The sequence below is a fragment of the Astyanax mexicanus genome, chromosome 15 (genome assembly GCF_023375975.1).
Source record: "Astyanax mexicanus isolate ESR-SI-001 chromosome 15, AstMex3_surface, whole genome shotgun sequence".
Lineage (NCBI taxonomy): Eukaryota > Metazoa > Chordata > Actinopteri > Characiformes > Acestrorhamphidae > Astyanax > Astyanax mexicanus.
The window spans coordinates 9,706,008-9,723,130 of NC_064422.1; the positions used below are offsets into that span (position 1 = coordinate 9,706,008).

Genomic DNA, 17,123 nt, shown 5'->3' on the forward strand with positions numbered 1-17,123 from the left:
TACTCAGATAAAAACTCTCATTCAATAAGGAACTGCAGCAGGAGCTGCAGTTCCTTATGGTATGGAGGTGGTATACTGCCCAGCACTAGGATATTGTTCATGAACATATACTGGGACTAAACCCACTCCAGTTGATGCCAACCTCGACTGGGCTGATGCTAACAGACACAGCAGCTGGACCGTACAGTCTATGAACCAGTCCCAGACTCCCAGCCCGTAAGATAACTCTGAAGTCTGTCTGGCTCCGTTTCGTGTCTGGAAATCCAGTGAAGTGCTGCCACTGCTGAAAGATATTTTTGGTTGCCAAATATTCAGTGCATCCCTAGAACTAAAATGAAGCAAAATATAAAAGTTGTTTTGTATTTTCTCATGTTGAACTTTATTTTTCTAATCTGCTTGAAACATGTAGCATTAGCAGAGCCAAGAGCAATTAGCTTTGATTAACTTTTCAGTGGTGCTAATAAGCCAAATATGAATGAATCCAGTGTGATTAAAGCTTATGTAGGAGAGATGCTTAAACTGATAGTATTTTGTGAAAATTTAAAAAGGTTTAAAAAAATGAACAACATGCATTCACCTTCACAGTAAACATGGGAAGGAGATTTTTTTTGTGAAGGTTTTACACAAAAATATAAAATATGCAATAAAAATTGCAGATTTTATACATACAGACAAAAAAAGCAGTAGCAAACTAAAGATTGCACAAGCAAAAGCCTTTAGCAGCAAAATCTATAAAAACAAAAAAAAATGAAAGCAAAGACTGTCAAAATCAGAAAACTGCCAATATTTTTAAATAACTAAAGTAAAAACAAGTATATTTAAAAGTATATATTTAATTTAAAAATCTGTAATTTGAGACTTTTTCCTTTTGATTCTTAAAATATTTATTGCTTATTTTATTTTTTATGTAGAACTTTTGGCACAAAATTAACTCCATAGATTTTACTGTGGTTTGAACACTGTGTGACTTTTTGTCCCCTCTATAAATATTTTGGCCCCTTGATAGCCCCTTATTTACAAAAATATTAGATTCACCACTAACACTTTGAGGAGAAACTGGCAAATATTATGGGAAATCATAGACATTTGCGTAGACAATTGTGTGCAGAAAGAATCAGTCATGGGCGTAGCAAATTCTTTTTTTAGAGGGCTCAACTACTCTTAAAACGTGTCCTCACATCCCAAAAAGTGAAAGTTGCGATTTGGTTGCTTGTTTAAACAGAAGTTTGTCTCTAATAAGCTAAAAAATGGTAAAATGTTAAAAAGCTAATCATTAAACACAAATATAACATCGAAAATACAGCAGTCTTGTGTGTTTATATTAAAGCCAGTGTGTTAGACTAGTGCTGTATGTATCAGATAGTGTTCCCACCACTAATGTGGAAAAACGTTCGATATAAAAAAAAAAAAAAAAAAAAAAAAAATGTACGCCCAGCACCCCTAAAACTGATTCTAGAATCACCCTGGCAACAGGGGATACACTTATTATTTTCAATAATGTTCGTAAACATGTGACTCTGTGAAGGATAGTACATAGGTAGAATTATTTTTATCATTATTATTATTATTATTATTAATTAGTTCCAAAAGAAGCAAAATGCATAAAGCATTCCAGCATCACCTAAACTCCTGCACTCCTGAAACACTTCTCTGTATATTTACCCAACATGTGCTCAGCTGCCCTGGAACTACTGCATTACATCCAGCAGGTGATGTTCCAGTTTTAAAGCAGCACTTCAGTGTGGAAATAAACCCTGTAGATGAAATATTACTTCATTCTGAGTGTTGTCAGGAGCAGCTGGCCAACTTTGCCACAGCCAAGGTCGTGGTAAACAGCACAGCAGAGGGTCGAAGGTTAGGGAGAGCTGCTGACAGTCTTGGGGGGAAGCTGTGTCGGAGACTGGCCCATATTAATCCCTCCGTGAGCCGCCTCTGCTCACTGCTTCAGTGATCAGTCAGGAGGAAAAACGGACCAATTCCAACTCTGAATGCAAATAAAAAAGTCCTGTCTGCAGCATACCGAGCTGTGAATTCATTTACAAGACAATGTTTAGGATGGACAATCGAGACAGAAAAGATTAGAAATGGGCAAGATTACAAAACTGTAATCAGCCAAGTTAGATTATGTCCAAGATAGAAAACAACCAATATCAGGACTTTCCAAAATCAGAATCGGTCATATTCAGAATTCAGCCAAAATGAGCTAATATTACACTGAACAAGATAGTAAAAAAAACAAAATGCTGCAAACACGCCAAGTTCTAAATCAGTCAAGACTGGAAACTACCATAGTTGAAAATGGCCAAGACTGAAACAATTGGCAAAAATCTGAAATAAACCAAGATCTAAAAAGCATAAGCTTAAGAAAAAGCATAAGCTGCATAAGATAAGAAAAAACTGTTATTAGCCAAAATCATAAACAGTTAAAACTAGTATTTTTTTGTATTATATATGACATCGGAAATTGGCCACTTTAATGTTTTCTGTGATAAATCAATGTCAAAGTAAATGACATAAATAATCTGAAGGGTGCCACTACTCTATATCTGATTAGATGCTTGAATGTACTATATATTAGAATGTACTGATCTTTAGAATTAAGTTTAGGAAACTAGGTGTCCCTCAGGGCTCCATGCTGACACCAATCTCATTTCATTAAATCTACTTATATACTCACACAGAATCCTATAAACACAAACACAGCATTTCCCCTGCTGATTAGCAGCTGCAACACAGCAACACAGGCAGCTTGCTAACTGGCTAACCGACCGACAGTGTACAGGATGAGGGCTTGGGAGATGGAGGCTTATTGGATACAACCACTTATCTCCACTCTGCTGGAAATCACAGTGTAAATGCTTTTCCCTAAAACACACACCTTCCGTACTCGTATACACCAAACACCTCTCTCTCCTTCTGAACATGTTCCTCTTCCTCCTACCGTCCAAACACACACTTTTATGGACTGCAGCCGTAAATTGCTTATCACAAAGTGAAAAGAGTTCAACAGGGCAGTCAATTCAAAACAGTGATAAGGAGCCGGAGATAGGGTGATGTAATTGAGGTCAGAATGAGCTCGTCAGCCTCGCCTGCAAACCCGGGATGGTATCAGGACAGCACTTCCCTCTCCGACAATGCAGCTGATAAGGGTCTGTTCTGCAGTCCAGGCAGAGAACAGACGGTTTGTTTGTACAGTGGGGTCAGTCAGTCTGAAGGTGGTCAAAGGCAGGGTAAATCCAATCATCGCTTATAAAGAAAGACTTAACTACAACAGATAATATACAAATCTGAGCCAAGGACTTTGACTATTATCTGTACTAGAGGCCTGAGCACAGCGGTAAGTAATACGTTAATTACTTCATTTCACACAAACCACACTGAGACACCAGTGTACATTTATACAAAATGTTATACTTAAAGGGGCACTAAACCCCCAGATTTTAGTGGACTCCATCCTCAGCTCCTGTTTCGCAGGAGCACTAGGTGATGTATGGGTTTAGGGGCGGGGCAGGAGAGAGAGCTAATTGGGCTAAGCAGTGTTCCTCAGGTAGCGGTGAGAAGCAAACGATTGGACAACACCAGGGGGACGATATTATTGACTGATTGATTTAAATATTGTTGGTGTCCATGTACCAAAGCACACAAACACCTTATCCACACCTATTACACACAAAAGACTAGTATGTTTTATTATTTTAGAGGAACACATTTCAGCTATTCATTTAAAAGAATATGTACACACCACCAAAGACTTTTCTCAGCCAATCAGGTCTGTTCAGATTAGAGAGAAAGGCCCCTCTCACAGGGGGAGGTATGAAGAGAGAAGAAACTTTCCGAGAATAAAATAAGTGAAAAAAGACTAATTCAGGAGAAAAAAAAAAAAAGGAGATAGTGAAAACAAACTTTGGCAGCAAGAGTTGAAGTCTTGCCTGCTTATTATTCTTACGTCTCTTATGGCCATGTGATATTTTAGTTTTTTGGGATTTTTTTTTTTCATATTTTTGCAATTTTTGCATATTTTTGCCCCTTTTTTTTTGTCAAGATGGGGTGCTGAGTGTACAATAATGAGTTTGTGAGGAATTAACTTTTTTGTTGATTTTAGCAAATGGCTGCAGTGAAATACAGAATTAAAATTTAAAGGGGTCTGTATACATTCCGTACCCACTGTATGTGATATTAATGTGGCATTCAGCCCCGCCCAAGATCGGTATCAGCAATCGGTCAATTGAGCAGAAAGACAATCAGTGATCAAAAACATGGAACATGGCCCCAAAACATGAATTAGGTCCAGTCCTATTATGAATCAGTTCAAGGTGTTAAGATGCAAAAATACTTTTTTTTTTCTAAAAATATTTTAATGTTTAATTTTTCTTATGTAGACATTAATTTTATGTGTACACATTATTTTGGCTGCAGACAGATATCATGTTCATACAGAAATATGCCTAAACGCCCAAAACAAAAAAAAGATGTAAAAAGCCATGATTACAGCATACAGAGCTCAAAGATTAAACAATCTGAAATAGCTAAGATTGGAAAACAGTCAAGAACAGAATTGGACATAATCAGAAATCTGCCAAAACAAATACTAGAATCAGCCAAAACTGGAAAAGGCCAAAAATGGAATCTGCCACGGAATGGGTAAAACCCAACAAATGCGCCAAAAACAACAAAGATTAAAATGAGCCAAAAATGGCCAAATCTGGAAAACAGCAAGCATCAACAGCAAAACAGCAAGCATCAAATAACATTAAAACTGTAGCTGTTGAGCTGCTCTGGTTGATTGTGGGGCTGTGGGTACATATTATGCTTGTATAAAAAAAAACAGCTATACTATTTACTATACTACACAGTTTGCAATTTATGCAGCATTAGATTTCAGACATGAGGCTTCATGACAAAATGCACAAATTAACCTTAGTCTAGTCTCTCGTACAGCAGGGGAAATGGAGGACCAACGCTCTCAGGTGAACCAGGGTCAGAAAGAAGCTCAGCATAAGGGTCCTTATTTCTCCGTTCCGCCTTAAAAGATGCCACTGTCATATTCTGGTGTCTGTGCAGCACTTAAGATAACTGCTGCATCATGCAGCCTCAGACACTAAAGTTAACAGTCACCGTGGCAACAGCTCCCCATTTACTGTCAGTTTCACACAAACCAGAGCAAGACACCAGCGTTTCCACACATGAACCCAACCCACAATATCTACAATATCGCCATGCTTACTGATCCTATCTAAACGCATCTGCTCAGCTGTACTGGTTAATACTGGTTAATACCATACAGGACAGAGAACTGTTATACACATCATCAGATCACTGCATTTCAGACGTTTCAGACATCGAACTAAACATTTTCCGGTATGATTTCGAAAGTACTTTGTTTGACAAAACGTTATCAATTAAAACAAAACAAACAAAAAAAAACACTAATGATTTTAAATCATTATTCAAAGCTGTTAAAACTGGTGTCAGACAGTGGTTAATTTTGTGTTGTTTAAACCCCGCCCACTGGATAGAAGTGTTCAATCCTTGTTCAGACTGGATAATAAGTCAGTCAACTTTTCCTGTAACTACAAAAGATCACAATCATAACCCCATAACCCCAATAAATCACAATCATAAGCCCCGTAACCCCAATACATCACAATCATAACCCCATAACCCCAATAACTCACAATCATAAGCCCCATAACCCCAATACATCACAATAATAACCCCATAACCCTAATAAATCACAATCATAAGCCCCGTAACCCCAATATATCACAACTGTAACCCTAATAAACCACAATCGTAACCCCCATAACCCCAATAAACCATGATCGCAACTCTAATATATCAAAATCGTAACCCCAATATATCACAATTACAAACCCTGTAACCCCAATATATCACAATCACAACCCCCATGACCCAAATAAATCAAAATCATAACCCCGATAACCCCAAAACATCACAATCGTAAACCCGTTATCCCAATATATCACAATTTGTTACCACCCTGTAACCCCAATGAATCAAAATCTAACTCCATAAACCCATCATAATCCCTATATATCACATTTGTAACCCCTGTAACCCCAATATATCAAAATCATAACCCCAACAAATTACAATAAATTTTGCGTTGCGCTGCAGTTTAAATCATGAAGGGGGGAATGTGTGGGTGGGAATATGAGCAGAGTGGAGCACACAATTAACAGAACATGTTAAAGTCAGCAGATATAGAGATGTACGAGATCTCGACACACCCCTATTTGATGTAATAACTTTCTTTTACTTGTTGTTTTACAACAAACCTGCTCTGATTGACTTAAATTCACATCATCTTAACTGAGTAATTAAGAAATTAAAAGGAAGTGCTTCAATTAAAACTCACGCTTTAATCTTTTACATTGTAGTCAAAATAAAAATGCTGGATCATCTGATGCTCAGCATATCAATATTGCTTTATTTTCTGTCCATCTCTCTCCACGTCCATCAGACGCACGTTCATCAGAATTGAGCATTCTGCTCATTCCCCCTGGGGAGGGATCAGCGTCTGAGCGAGGGAATGCACAGAGAGCGCAGCCATTATTGCTCCTCATTAAGAGAACTCACATCAGAGTCAATTCATCGAACAAAGCAATTAGCCAACATCAACAGGCCAGCACAGACATTTATACCAGGTTGCTCTTTTATCTCGCAAGTAGGAGGCAGATACAGGAACGTGCTGTCAATTCCTGCGTCTCTCAGAACTCCTGCCTACAGCAAAGGTTTATTTTTCGAGGACGGCTAATTATTGAGGCAAGCGTTCAGTTGAAACCAGAGCATAAAAAAGAGAAAAACCGCCAATGCAATTTATTCTTTATATACACACAAACAGATCTCTCGCTCTCTCTCTCTCTCTCTCAATCTTTTTTTCTGAAAGTGAAACACAAAAGCAATCCAGAAACACATTAATGTGCATTCACACACCGACTTTCATACACCCCAGCTGTGCATATTCAAGGTCTAACAGACCCCTGGCTGAAGCACCTGATTGGCTGTTTTAGAAGCGAGTCCCATTTCTATCAACGCCGAGAGAAATGACTCGGCCAGCGGCCCACGAGACAGCCCACCTCTGCCTCCACTTCTGGCGCTTTTCCGACCATTTTCTCCTCTGATTATATTTAGTCGGCGGTAGCAGGAGGTGGAGGGAGGGAGAGGACCAAAATATGATGCACCAGCAGCAAAAATAAAACAGCGAGAGATGGGAACCACGCATCTCTCAGAACTGCAGCGGCTGCCTGACAAACACGAAGAGGTCGAAACTAAACCAAAACTGTGCTCAAGAAAACACTGCAGTGATTATTAGAAAAATACATGTTATTTTGAAAAACATAGGTCTCAAAAAACACTGATAATAACTATGATGGTGCTCAAAGAAAACTCAGTGTGTCGGTACAGCACTGTATTTGCACAACATCAAGGGTCAGTGTAACGTTTAGCAATTAAATTTTCTGACAGTATCAAGCTAAATTCAGAAAAGAAAAAAAAAAGTATAGTCAGGAAGAAATGTGTTTTTATCCAACTTTTCAATTATCTAGTTCTTTGTTTTGGCTTTTCACAAACAGAATTTTAAGAAAAATAAAAAGGTGATCTGAGGGTATAATCCAACTTGCAAAGTGCAAAAATGGAAAAATCTGAAAATAAAGACATTCTTTTTTTTTTTTTATCTTCCCTGAAATTACGATTGTGTAAAACTGGATAAATGAGTGAAAACTTCATATTTGCATCCTGCATCAAATTTCCTATTTTTTGCATTTAGCCTAAAATGGTCAAAAAATGTATATAATCATCACACCGACCATCAAGCATGCTCCACATTCATTTTCTATTTTGGCCTTTAATTACCTGAAGCACATTCAGAAATTGGAATTCCTCAGAGCTCCATGTTAAGCATCATCTCATTTCATTATGTGCAAATCATTCTCACTACACTGACATGCAAAATACCATGGGATGGAAGTATGTAAATGGATCATGAGGTGTTGCCTCAGAAAAGCCCACACCTGTGTACACTGTGAGGTGTTATCTTGTGAGTGTGGCTGGCCATGTGCACATTGTAAATGTGCACATGGCCATTATTAAGTCCAGATAATTCTAGCATGGCCTGATGGTGGGTGCCAGTAAAAACCCTGTAAAAAAGCCCAAGCCAAAGAGCTGTCAAACAAGTGCCCTAGCTTGCCTACTAAACATTGTCACTGCTTTGCAAGCAGATGTTTCTACTGCACTTGACAATTTGATCAGTTTCTGTTAACACACAATTATCCTAAGTAAGTTTGAAAACTAGGTGTTCCTCAGGGCTGCAGACTTGGCCCAATATCATTTCATTATGTGCACATTATACTCACTACTACCACTGCACAAACACACCTCTTTCATTAACCAAATCAAAACATCCCAATTAGAAACTGGTCAGTCTCATTCGTGTGTGTTATCACCACGCACCAGTTCCCATGCTGTTCCTGTTTGCCTGACAGAAGGACGTCTGGCAGCGAGCATGGAAACTGGACCCGGCCTCTCTTACAGCAAGAGATAAAGCTTAAAACAAGGTCGAGATACAGAGAGGGCTTTCGCTACGAGAAGGTATGCCACATACACGTACAAGGGAGAGAGAATAAGTCCATATGAATAAGAGGAAGACAGATTTAAGGACAATCCTCTTAATCCTCTTTTATCTTCAAAAGAAACAAGCTTTTAAACGTCACACATTTACATTATCTCACTTCACAGATCTACACAGCTTCTTTCATTTTCACGGATGAATCCATTGTTAAAGGGGAATTCCACCAACTGTTAGGAATTCTCTGTTTAAGTCAGCATTTGAGAGAAACACATTCTGAGTAGGTTTAGACATTTTCCGTCTTTTTTCTGAATTATTTACAGTGGTCATGAATTTGGACAAACATAAGTCAGGTGCTTAAAGTTTCTACAAGGCACTCCACAACACCCACCAAGATTCTTTCACCGACTCACCCTTTCGCATATTGGGCTTACAATTGCTAGCATGTAAACAGCAATGTAAAAATGTGTATACTCACTAGGGAGGCAACAGTACAGTATGCCCGTTTGGTTTTTATCACAATTTTTGGCAACAGTTTGGTTTCATTATATTTAATAAGTCCCTCCACTATAAAGCAGTACACAGATATTATAAATTGTATTTATCGAAATAATATTTGATAGTAGTCCAAAACATAAAAAAAATAGTTTATCTGTCTATTTTATGTGGTATCTATATTTATATTGGTATTCTAGACTGTGGATGTGTTGTTTCTGAGCTGTGGGCTTGTATCTAAGAACAGAAACAGAAATAAAAGCTGTTGGGCATTTAAACTTTAAATCTGCTCAAATTGAGTAAATCTGATGTGATCTGTGAAATGTTTGGTCACTTACACTGTGCCTTTGCTGACGAGTCGCTTTTTACAGTGTCATCAGGTGTATCTGGGTGTATTTACCAAACTCTTCGATAAATTACCATTGCATACCTAATATTTAAAGTTTATCAATTACTATTTTAAACAGTACAAATGTATATATAGCGGATTATTATTATCAATATTTATTGTGTTTCTGCCACAGTGAGGGATGTAGCACCCAAGATTTCCACTCCCCTGTACATCTGTGTTACACGAACATGACAAAAAAGTTTTTTATTTGAATGGAACTAAGTGTTAGTCACCATGAATACAACACAATTATCTGAGTAATAAGAAATTATGCAAATGTGATGATGTTAAATTAGTGATTAATCTAAAAAACAAGTTTTGGGGACTATTTTGCTTTAGGACCCCCTACTATTTTTGTTCCACAAAAAAATATATATATTTAAATTTTCCAGTCATTTTTGCAGATGTAGGCCAAAACATTTACAACAGTCAAAACAGTGAACTCAGTCATTGTCAGTCACACTCAGTCACACTGCCGGTGTTTTATTAACACTCCTAAAGCGAGGGAAAAAAGGCAATTCAGACTCTCTGAACTAAGCATATGACCCTGAACTACTCCATATTTAACTATGCTTCCATTTAAAAAAATATGTATTAAATGACAGCAAGCAAATAGTCTTGTAAATTTAGTCTTAAAAAGGCAGAGAAAACTGAAAACGGGTCTCTTGCATCTTTTAAAACTCAAGATAAACATGGTGTTCAACATGGTGAAGATGTACATCACTTTTATGGGGGTGTAGCTGTAAGACAGGAGCTCTGAAAGAGTCTCTGATGAGAGTGATTGCTTATAATCCTAGTCATTTTAGCCCAGTCATACCTATCTAGTTACCTGCTGTTTTTCATCAATGGTAAAACAGTTTCAGTGCAGTAACTAAGAAGCCCAGTAGCCCACCAGCTGAGTATCCTTAGACATTATTGGAGGAGATGCAATTTGGAGAACATACAGTAATAAACAACAAGCTCGTACATGAGTTAATTCGTTTATATTTAACCATGAAAATTACTAATCCTACACATTCAGAGAAGCTGGAGAAGTTGGCTTGGGTTTTTCAAATTGTCCATTCCACCTTAAATAGTGCAGCAGTTCTATTCTGGTGCCTCAGCTTGGCACCCGTCTTGTAGTCCTTCTAGAATCTAAGCTAATCTTCTTAGACTGAAGATGAACATGGTGTCTTCATAACATGGTGAAGATGTGGACAGCTTCAGTTAGGTGTAGCTCTAAGACAAGATCTATCTTCCTGCTGTTTTTCATCAGTGGTAAACTGCTTTAGCGCAATAGCCAAGGAGCTTAGCAACAAACCAACTGAGTATCATTAGACATTATTGGAGGAGATGCAGTGATGAAAAACAGCAAGCTCAATAACGTTTTCTAAAAAAAATACTAATCCTACATGTTTACAGACGTTGTAGAAGTTGGCTTGGGGCAGCAGTCCCATTTTGCACCACAGCTTGACACCTGTCTTGTAGTCCTTCTAGGATCTAAGCTGTCTGCATCTATATCACGCATCTTCTCAAACTGAAGATGAACATGGTGTTCAACATGGTAGCAGTAGCCAAGGTGCGCAGCAGCCCATCAGCCCAGTACCATGCAGTGTTGAACAGCAAGCTCAAAAGGTACACAATGGAGATTTAAGGTGTACAACACAGGCTTTAATTAAGCTACAAAGGTGAAATACTGACTTATACGCGTTAATTAGCTCATATTTAAAGTTTTCCATGAAAATGACTAATTTTACATGTTTACAAAAGCTGGAGAAGTTGGCTTGGGGCAGCCGTCCCATTTTGCACCACAGCTTGGCACCTGTCTTGTAGTCCTTCTAGGATCTATTCTGTCTCCATCTATATCAAGCATCTTCTCTAACTGAAGATAAACATGGTGTTTAAAATCAGTGATAAAAACACAGGCTTAAATGGACTACAAAATAAAGTTTTTTTTATATATTTAACGTTTTCCATAAAAATGACTAATCCTACATGTTCAGAGAAGCTGGAGAAGTTGGCTTGAGGCAGCATTTCCATTTTTGCACCCGTCTTGTAGTCCTTCTAGTATCTAAGCTGTCTCAATTTATCAAGCATCTTCTCAAATTAAAGATGAATAAGGATCTATCCACTTGCTGTTTTCCCATCAGTGATAAACCAGTTTTAGTATTATTAGACATCATTGGAGGAGATGCAGTGTGGAGACAGACCATGCAGTGATGAAGAACAGCAAGCTTAAAAGGTACATAGTGGAGATTTAAGGTATACAAAACATGATTTAATGGACTCTGACGGTGAATTAATGTTGTATACGCGTTAATTAGCTTATATTTCACGTTTTCTATGATAAATACAAATCCTACACGTTTAAAAAAGCTGAACTTGGCTTGGGTTTTCGAATTGTCCGTTCCACCTTAAATGGTGCAGCAGTTCCATTCTGGCGCCCGAGGCGCCAGAATGGAACTGCTGCACCATTTAAGGTGGAACAGACAATTCGAAAAAAGACGCTAGCGAAAAACAGCCAAAACAGAAGCTAACTTCACTGTATCTTTTCTTTATCGTTTTATTCATCTTCTAAACATCCTGTTTACCCTCTTAAATCAACATTAACACAAGAACCGTCCATTTCTAGTTAAGAAATCATTTCCGCACCGGTTTTATTAACGCGTGTCTTCGCTAACCCAACGTTAAACCTCACGTTTTATGAGACAAACCAAACGTCAGACTCACCCTTCATCCGTGACTAATATTCCACCCCTCCCGGAGCTTCTACAAGGCGCTGTCGTGTGAAAACCAGTCCCAAACCGGCTTCATTCAGGTTAATAAAGTGTAATATAGCGCGGAGACGCCGCCGCAGACACTTCTCAGCCTCGGTCAACTGTAATGTCATGAATAATTCATGAGGGTGGGCGGGGCCAGCGGCGGAGCTACTTGTTGGAGGAGGTATAAGGTCGATGTCAATCACAGACCCATTCACACAACTCCCACAGGGGGTCTGTGGTGGGTTTCATCTCTGCTACTGTATTACTGGGGGATTACAGTAGGGAGTCCACCTGCTAGAGATAAAAATATGTGTTGAAAAATATGTAGTACAAGTCAAAAGTTTGGATACACCTTTTTAATCCATTTTTTAATTGATAAAAAATACATTGTACATGTACATTGTAAATAAATACTAAAGTCATCCAGAATATAAAGGAACACATAAGGAATCATGTAGAAACTTAAAATGGTTAAACCACCCAAAATACGATATATGAAGAATTTAAGTGGCTCTAATCTGGGGTGCTGTTTTTTAAATATTTTATTTTGTCACATATGTATTTTTTAATCGACCGTTTCTGACGCAACAGGCCACCCAACTCCTGGTACAAGCAGTAGTCATCTCACGCCTCGACTACTGCAATGCCGTACTAACTGGCCTCCTGGCCTGTGTAGTAAAACCACTTCAAATGATTCAGAATGCAGCAGCACGTCGGCACGTCACCCCGCAGCCAAAATGGGCACGTCACCCCGCAACTCATTGGGCTCCATTGGCTACCAGTTGCTGCTCGTATCAAATTCAAAGCTCTTACAATCGCCTACAAGGTGTTGACAGAACAGCTCCTTCCTACCTGCACTCACTCCTGAAGGCTTACGCCACCTCCCGGCCGCTGCGCTCCTCCAATGAACATCGCCTCGCTTTGCCAAACATTCACACAAAGCAATCCAGACTGTTCTCATACAGAGTTCCCCAATGGTGGAACAAACTACCTTCCACTACCAGATCAGAAGAATCTCTCGCGATCTTTAAGAAACTCCTGAAGACAGAGCTCTTCAAAGAGCACTTACTCTCCTAACACCTCTAACACACTAACTACTTCTAACCTCATTTCCTTCTTGGCCTCCTTCACTCCTCTATCCCATTATTCCCCTTTGACCTCCTTTAGGCCCTATATAAAGTTGTTTTACCTTCTATTATTTCTGTACTCCACTATTGTAAGTCGCTTTGAACAAAAGCGTCTGCCAAATGTAATGTAATGTAATGTAATGTAATCAATTCAAAAGAAAACATTGTAATACAGCCCCCTCAAAAAAAAAAACACGCCCAGAAAAAGAAAAAATAAATAAATAAATGAAGAATAATAATAATAATCAGTAGATAAAGCTCAATGTTCAATAGGGCTATTCACTGTATACCAACTTTACCTCTTCACAACACAACTGATGGTCATAAACACATTCAAGTAGTTAACTCTTGACGAGGCACAGCTGTTAACTGAAAGCTTTTTTAGATGACTACCTAATAAAGCTCAAGTCATCTAAGCAGGAGGTGCCTATTTGAAGAGTCTCAAATATACAATATTGTCTGTCTTGTTTAACACTTTTTTTGTTTACTAAATAATTCCATATGTTTATCTTCATAGTTTGAATGACTTTAGTATTAACTCTTTATTGCATGTATTTTATTAAAAATATTGTTGGAGGGAAAATAATAACCACTACTGCTTCAGCATTATTCCCAACAAAAGTGTTCTAGCTGCAGAATGTTGCACCGACTTCACTTAACCGACAAGTTCAGTCGCCAAAAATTCAGTTCATCCCCTGTAAAGTTCCTTTAAATTCAGGTCTATCAGCTCCACTGTAGGCCGCTCACTCAGCATTGTGTATGAGCACCCACCATTAATTATGCAGCCAACTGTAGGCCCACCAACTCCAGGCCTATTGTTTGTGCTTTTGTTTGTCTGGCTGGCCTCAGTGGAAGAGCAGAAGTAAGTGACATGGGCTGTCAGAGAAAATCCACAGTTGACTTAGAGGAGATTATGAGCTACATTATTCATTCGATCCATCTGCTCATGCAGTCGCTCTTGTTATACAAGCCATTAGCCCCTTGCTCATTAAGTGCCGGTTTATTTTTCACCCGCTTGTCTGGGGATCGGAAATTAAATCCTCTAGTTGTTGTGGAGAAAAATTGGGTAATCGCTTAATCATGGCTGGCCGGGCATCTGGGTGAGTTATGAGTGACGGCTGAGGAGTGATTACTGATCTGGTTGGGATGACCCTCACCAGTGTTTCAAACAACAATGTGAATAATGTATACACTGCATGCTGCACCCGCGCTGTATACTGTAACAGTATTGTGTAACAGATTGTATTTTGTACTAAATTTTGCAGCAGTGCTATATACTGTACCAGTACGCCTACAGTACTAGTACATACAGTATAAAGTTTTTTTTTTATTTATTATTGAATAAATTAATTTTTCAAGGTAGTCAAAATGCACCTGGCTCTTAAAAGGAATGGTAAGTAAACATGCACTTTACACCCAAAACACACTTATGATTAATTAAGATGATTCGTACATGCGGTACGTAGGGTATACCACCTGTTGTACTAATATTTACTGTACATCCAATACTGTATCATTGCTGTATAATACATATGACATATTGTGTATACTGCTTTATATACCCATATATACACTGTGCACTACATACTGCACTTGTGCAGCATACTGCATACCATACCATTTTTTTAATTAAAAACCTCTGGAATATAATCAAGAGGAAGATGGATGATCACAAGCCATCAAACCAAACTGAACTGCTTAAAGTTTTGCACCAGTAAAGGCATAAAGTTATCCAAAAGCAGTGTGTAAGACTGGTGGAGGAGAACATGATGCCACGATGCATGAAAGCTGTGATTAAAAACCAGGGTTACTCCACCAAATATTAATTTCTGAACTCTTAAAACTTTATGAATATGAACTTGTTTTCTTTGCATTATTACAGGTCTGAAAGCTCTACATCTTTTTGTTTTTTTAGACATTTCTCATTTTCTGTAAATAAATGCTCTAAATAACAATATTTATATTTGGAATTTGGGAGAAAAGTTGTCTGTAGTTTATAGAATAAAACAACAATGTTCATTTTACTTAAACATAAACCTATAAATAGCAAAATCAGAAAAACTGATTCGGGAAATTAAGTGTTTTTTTGTTTTTTTTTTCCAGAGCTGTATATCTATTCTATAGCTATGTCTTTTTAAACTTACCACACTGTATTATGGGATGCTGTTAATCACAAAGAAGACAGCCCTGGCTGCAAACTGGAATATTTGGCCAGTATGTCATTCTGTTACCTTTGGCGCTTATTACAGTACTTTTGGGCACAATATGCACACAAGCAGCGGAGGCACTATTTCAAACACAGCCATTTGGTCCGAGTAATGGCATATTTACAGTAGTCAAACCCAGAGTCATAATTAAGGCGTGCACTGGGTAAAATAATAATACCCACCCTTCCTGTGCACTCTATCATCAGGTCATCATTTATCCACAAGCAGAAATTCTTTCATGTCCTGCCAGAAACACGTTTACATCCACAACGGATAAAACACTGCAACGTCTGAATGAGGAAGATAAATCCAGCCCGGTGTGAGGGAACAAAGCAAGAGGGGGAAAGAGAATAGCATGATGGAAAAATATGGTTATAGCACCATTGAAACATCTAAAACCAGCAAGGCAGGTGATTCTAAGTGCTCTAAAGAGTCAAGGCCGAAGGTTTGATATAAATAGCTTTTTCTCAATGGCCTGCACTGGACAGAAGGCCCTGAGAAGATGAGGTGTATATTAGCAGTTACCGTGTGTTTGGGACAGCTGAGGTTACACTCAAACCCTGCCGAACAAAATCGTAGTGAGCCGAGCCAAGACAAACCAGCGGGGAGCTGTTGGTCCTCAAATCCTCTTCTTAATCCAGTCAAAGTAAACTCGCTCGTCCCGGAGGTCAGACAAGGTTCCTTGGGATCAGTGGCCTTTCTATCCTTGGCAGACGCCGCTCTGATGTAGATAGTTATGCTGTATTGAGTCATACAAAAAGTGCTTGCTGGCAATTAGCACTGTAGCAATTCTGAAAAATGAAATAAACACAATAACACAATAAACTGAGAATTGCATTAAAGCAGCATTAAGTGAGAATTGATACACTGGTTCACTGACTGTAATAAGGATGATGAAGTCACGGTTATTGCCAGTCTGGCCTGTAATACATCTACTGCACTATTTAACTTTGGTGGTGCATCATGAGAACTCTCACTGTAGTTACACAAGTCATATTTGTGTAAAATCCTGTTATATCACTTTACCACCTCTGTCCACATGATTCTTTCTGATTCTTCAGATGCAGCTTCAGTATCTCTCAGCTTTTTAACAAATGCATGTAAAATGCATGTCCTTAAGACTAGAGATATCCAAAAAGTGCCTGCTTTGTAGCAGTTCTGAGAATGAATAAACACAGGTTTTTTTGTGCAGAAATAAAAGAACTGAATATTGCATTAAAGCAGCTTTATGTGAGGATTGGTTTGTTTCGCTCCTAGGCTCCCTCTACAGTTGCGGAGTGTGATTCTCTTTTATAACACTGCCATTGTGAATCATGCTGACTTTAATAAAGAGAATGAAGTCTTTGTCATTGTCACTCGTTGCTTTAAACACTACACCTAAATATTAATCCACTCAACAAAAATAACAAATAATGTTGATGTAATACTTTAAAAAATATTCATTTGTAATTTAAATTAATTGTGTTTTAACTGAAACGAAACTGCAGATCAGTTGTTTCAGCCAATTTATGCTTCTTTTTTTTTTAAACATCCTATTGGTGGCACTACTGTTCTTGGGTCCACAGAAGTTCAAAA

General features: G+C 38.3%; 1 protein-coding gene across 5 annotated transcripts in view; it reads right to left on the reverse strand.

Moving 5' to 3' along the window:
- The window catches only part of tanc2b (tetratricopeptide repeat, ankyrin repeat and coiled-coil containing 2b), a 156,932-nt gene extending 144,584 nt beyond the window's left edge, over window positions 1-12,348 (reverse strand). For all 5 annotated transcript variants that reach the window (XM_049465184.1, XM_049465187.1, XM_049465183.1 and 2 more), the window contains exon 1: window positions 12,183-12,348. The gene's annotated coding sequence lies outside the window, so the exon portion shown is untranslated. The remainder of the gene's footprint in view (window positions 1-12,182) is intronic.
- Between the last annotated feature and the right edge of the window lie 4,775 nt (window positions 12,349-17,123).